Genomic DNA, 6,284 nt, shown 5'->3' on the forward strand with positions numbered 1-6,284 from the left:
TTCATCACTCAATAGGCATTGTGCTTTCATCACTCGGTAGGCACTGCACTTTCATCATCACTCGGTAGGCACTGCGCTTTCATCACTCGGTAGGCACTACGCTTTCATCACTCAATAGGCACTATGCTTTCATCATTGGTTAGGCACTGTACTTTCATCACTCAATAGACATTGCACTTAGTTAACACTCAAATGCTTGGTTTGAACTACTATACATGATTACCGTTGAATGCTCGGTATACATTGTAGACTGAGTGATGAGCTTGGTAGCTATACTGATACAGATAAGTGTTGTCACTAATGGCAATAATAACTTAATGCCAACACATGTCCCATACCATACTTGTCATGAAAATTTTCCAAGACATCCTTAGCTTCTTCACATCCTAAGAATTTCAAATAAATCCCTTCGTAGTTCCTTTTATATAGCTTGTTATCAAGTAACTTGTAAGACTCACATTTCATCTTAAGTCCTCTACGTTGTGAACTGTTCATCCATTTGGGGCATTGATCTTGTAAGAGATAATAGACAATATCTTGGTACCATACATCTATCACCACACCTTGGTTGATATCAACTTGTGATATAACCATATTATTTTGATCATCTTCATCTATCTCATCATCAAATTTGAATTCCTTTTGATTTCCATCTTGGTTACTAGTTATCATTTTTGATAACCCTTGGCCTCTTACTAACCTCATAGATTGAATTTTGAGATTGAATTATTGGAGTATGGCCATCCACTTTCCCCTCCTTTCACCAAGTTCATTTTGCATCAAAAGCATCTTTACTATTGGATCGGGTACAAATGCATACACCTTACTTCTGAGTATGTAGTGACAAAACTTCTTTACTGGCTTGATTAATGCAAAGGATTTTTTATCAATATTTGAATATTTCAACTCGGTGTTCTTCAAAGGAAAACTCATAAAAGCAATTGGTCACTCATCTTCCTTCTCTCTTTTTTGTGTCAAGATCACTGTGCAAGAGTGTTCAGAAGCAAAGGAATAGATCTTGAACTGTATCTCGTAATCTAGACTCACCAAAACTAGGGCAGTGAAAATGGAAATCTTAATATCTTCGAATGATTTCTTTATCTCTGGTACCCATTCTATTTTAGCCTACTTTTTTAGTAAATCATTGAGGGGGTGGACTATCTCTACGAAACCACTTATGAATTTTCATACAAAGTTTATCTTTCCAAAGAAAGATTTCAATTCCTTCTGACTGTGTGGAGGTGCTAACTTCAAAATAGACTCCACTCTATCTAGATCAATAGACATTTTGACTTCAAAAATAACATGTCCCAGGAGCTTCCCTTTAGTAACACTGAATGAATATTTCTTGGGATTGAGTGATATGTCATACCTATGACATCTGTTGAATACCTGCCTTAGATTAGCAATATGAGTACTTCAATCTTTTGAAAAGATAGTCAAGTCATCCATGTAGATGACTATAGAATTTTTTATCAATCCTTTGAAAGCTTCATCCATTTCTCCTTGAAATGTAGCTCCTGCATTAATCAACCCAAAAGGCATCCTTTTGTAAGCAAATGTTTCCCACTTTGTTGTGAAAGCAATCTTTAGGCTATCTTCTTTGTCGACCATCACCTAATTATATCAAAAGTGACCATCCAAGAATGACATCACCTTTGAACCATTAACAATTTGCAATACCTCATCTAATGAGGGTAGAGGATACTTATCCTTCTAAGATGCTAAATTCAAGTTACGAAAGTCAACACAAAGATGAATCTCTCAAGCCTTCGTCCGTACAGGAACCAAATTTTCCACCCATGTGGAATGACAGATAGGAAATATGACCTTAGCATCCATAAGTTTCTTAACTTCTTTCATAATCAATGGTTCGATAATAAGATTTACTAGTCATTGTCTTTGTCGGAAAGGTTTAGCATTCGGTTTCAATGAGATGTCATGTGTGAGAATCTTAGGATCATAAGTCTTTAACTCTTCATAGCTCCAAGCAATAACATCTTTATACTCGGTAAGCAATTTGAGCATGTCATCTCTTTCTTGTTGATTGCATGCTATTCCTATTTGCACCATTTTTTATTCTTCATTAGTGCCCAAATTGTATGAGTCACGTTCTTTGATTCCTTTCTCTTGAGTTTTCCTTCCATTGAGTGTTGATTCGTCACGATCAAAGATGTGTTCAAGTTCAACCATTCCTTTTAGAATGGTTTTGGTTTTCAAATTAAGGATTCCATCATCATCCTCATGCTCATCATCTTCAAGCTTGTCCTCAGGTGTATCATCAATCTCTTGTCCTTGAAAATGGTGACTGCACATAATAAACTTGAGTATATGTTGATCATCCTAAAAGACCTAAAAGTTAGTGATATTCTCAGGAATGGAAGGAATGGAAACTAATTTTAGTAAGAATATTTTTAACTTTTTCCTTTCAATTGGTTGCAAAGTGCTAGTTGAAATAGCAAGGGTGTCTGCTACCACATTATTTCTCCTTGGAATGGATTTGATGTTTAGAGCTTCAAAGTCATCCATTATATCCCATACCCTTTTCCTATAAGCGATTAATCTTTTGTCATTGCATGAGTATAGGGATTTTACTTATTGTATAACCAGTTGAGAATCCCCTTTGATTATGAGAGTGGTGACTCCTTTTTCCAATGCAAAGAGAAGTCCTCGAATCAAAGCTCTGTATTTTGCACCATTGTTAGTGCATCTAAATTACAATCGATATGTGGCATAGAAAAACCTACCTTTTGGGTTGATTAGTTCAATACCTGTACCAGCTCCTTATTTACATTTGGAACCATTGAAGCAGAGTGTCCAAACTATATTTTCCTTGGGTTTTTTGACTTTATGCTTATCTGTCCTCAACTTTTCTTTTACTTGATGTAACGCCCCGCCAAGGGATCCAAAAGAATTAACCTAAAGTTTCACTAAGTTTGCTAAACATTTTTTTTTTTAAGTAAGAAAGTATGACATACACATCAAACAAATAGTAGCGGAAGCAATAACATGTAATCATCGACAAACATACATTGCAAGTTACATTTCTTAAAGATCCCAAGACGTTGAGTTACGTTTAAATTTAATTAATTCTAAGTCTAACAACTAACACATACATATAAAAGAATAATCAGAAACTCCAATGTCCATAATATACATTTGTTCTGAATGCTCCTTGGCAAATTAATTCGGAATGCTCATTCATCCACTGTACATGTCACAGGGTATGAAAGGCTTAAAAGAATATACATATGTAAAGATCAAGATACAACATCCTCAAATCCATGATACAAAGTACAGTAAAAATATATGAAACTATTCACCATACATGATACATCCATACATCCATAATGATAAAACATCTATCATAAAATCTAACCATCCATCATAATAATCCAAGAACATAGTGAAGGTAAATGCCAATAACGAAAACTCCAGCCACGGTGACCACGGAACGGATCTCAATGGTAAGAGTAAAAGCACTACCACCCGACCGCGTGGAACCTAAATGGTCCACTCCCACCGCGCTGAGGAGATAGTCTCAAGTCCCAAAATAGGATAACAAAACCTATAATCATAAATACTCTCTAAGTCCAGGAAATCCTATCAGTATGCTAACTCAAGGGTTCCTAAAAAGATCGACATCTAAATCCCAGAGGTACCACAAGACACGTAGGAAACCTAATATGCAAGCGGGAAAGTGTCATCGCAAAAGTCATGTAGAAGTTACCCGAGCAATCCATTAGGAATCCCGGGTCCCTACTGATCCTGCGGCCACTAGTATCCTCTCGTACTGACGAGGCATACTATGGAATGCAAGGTCGTAACCAAGCGTCCTCTCTACCCCATCCTAGTCTGTACTAGCACTCATGTCATGGGAGAGAACATACAATTATCTTGTTAGGTTCATTTTCTCTCATTTAGTGTAAATGTTTTCACTTATTAAAAACAACTTACAATGGGTTTCTCAAGGCAGCCTCTTAGGGCTCCGACCCCCATTGCAAGCCACTTCCCGACTCTACACATAGATAACCTACCCTAGCTCATGAACTCATAAATCAAAGAATCATAATAAAACCATCTCAGTCCTATGCGAGCAACTGAAAATATCATAAAAAGATAATCCACAAAATATATCAGTTCTTCATGAGCAACAGATAACATCAAATAGTAATCAAGTAATCACGACAATTCTCTATCAGCAACTGAAGGCATCAATGATAAGTCACAAAATCCAATGGTTCTCTAATGAGCAACCAGAAAGTAATACAAGTATAACTGATTGAGACTCATAAATGGTTATCAAATATAACTGATTGAGACTCAAAAATGGTTAAGTTAGGTATTCTCAAATACATACATCTCAGCTTCACACAAGGAACTGGAAAGCAATCACAAACAGTAAACACAATCATGTCATAGAGCACTTCATCACATTACCATGGTCAGGTTAAGAAAGATCGAGACCAAATCATCAAGACATCACATTCACAAAACCCCGAGCCTCTGGTAACAACCTGAACTGGTCAACGCTAAACCACCCCAAAACATTCAAAGTATAAAGACAACATCAAAGTCTCAGAGATTGGATCTGAAAGTATATTATTTAAGTTAAGGTAAGGTTTGTGATTTAGTTTAATGTCGAATTCAAGTAACAAAGTTTTCACAACTACCCTTTTTCGAATAACCCAGTTCTATAATAATTTACATTAAATCAATATCCAAATTTATAATTTAGTCAAATAACATTCATTATTAATTAACTTAATTAAACTAATTTTAATTAAATTAATCAATATTTATTAGATCTAATTATTTATTTTAATCCCACTACTAAATGTTTAATTTTATTAATATTTAAACAAAATTAAAATCTACAACTATTTTTATACAATTAATATTTATTTATTAAATATTTAAAAAGTTTAATATATTATAAAAATTAAATATATTATAATTTTTATTATTTAAAATTTTTAATTAAATAAAATTCTTTTTTTTTTAATAATTAAAAAAATATATATAAAAAAAATATTTAAAAAAATGAAATCTTCAAAACGTTTATAGCCCGTCGGCTTTGGCCGCAGGCCTGCGATCGCAGGGCCTGCGGCGGCAGGTACTCTGTACCTGCCGTCGCAGTACCTGCGATCGCAGGGCCTGCGGCGGCAGGTACTCTGTACCTGCCGTCGCAGTACCTGCGACGCAGGTACTGTCGGCCTGCGCCGACAGTGGGGGCGGGTACGGGGTAATTCCCTCCCTCCCACTAACATTAATATATATACTTTTTTATTTTTTTTTAAAATATATTTTTTATATATATGATTTTTATTTAATTCTAATAACAATAAAATAAATTTTATTTTAACAAAAATAATTTTGTTAAATTCTTTTTTTATTTTTTTTTATTTTTTTATATAAAGCAATTTCTTCAAAAGGGTAAATATGAAAAATATAAATATATATATATATATATATTTATTTTTTTTTTATTTTTTTATCTAGAACTTTTCAATTTCATTAAAACAAAACCCTTATCAAATTAGATCTTAATTTCTAAATCAAGAAAACAAGGGTTCTAATTAATTCATCCAGTCCATGGATACAGAAATTATTGACGAATAATTAATAGCTTCACAAGATTGAAAGCTTAAAACTTTTATCACAGAGAATTCAGATCTTCAAATCCCAGACACGAAGAAGGCAGGAAGGGATAATTGCATATTTAATGGATAAAAAACACAAGACCCTACCTGATCCTGATGCTATTATGCAACCTCCAGAAAACTGTATGCAAATTCGCTCCTCTCAATAACCTTTCCCTTCGAGACTTTCTTCGTGTCAGCCTTCTGAAATTTGCTTCCAAAAATTGTCTTCCTCCTAATTCTCGTCCAAATTCGTATCCCCCGAAAATGAACCCCCAAAGTTGTGATAAGAAAATTCTCCTCAATTCGGGGCACTAATTGTGCGTTTACTCGAGAAGACTCTTTGCACAACTCAGTTAACTCAAATTAACTTTTATTATCTTTTCTAATTCTTTTGCATTCAACTTTCATGCACATTAAGTTGAATTATAAAATAACTTTATTTAAAATTTAACTTGACTTTAATTCTTAATTAATTTATTACTTTAAATCTTATGTGCACTTTTAAGAAATTAAAATAACATTATTAATTTTTATAATTTAATCTTTTAATTTAATTCTTATATTTAACTCATGATTAGATCATGCGATCTAGAATTCTTAATAAATTTATATCTTTCAACTTTTTAATTTATTTTAGAA

Source organism: Cupressus sempervirens, chromosome 6 (assembly GCF_028749045.1).
Source record: "Cupressus sempervirens isolate cs-2001-9-10 chromosome 6, ASM2874904v1, whole genome shotgun sequence".
In the NCBI taxonomy this organism is placed as follows: domain Eukaryota; kingdom Viridiplantae; phylum Streptophyta; class Pinopsida; order Cupressales; family Cupressaceae; genus Cupressus; species Cupressus sempervirens.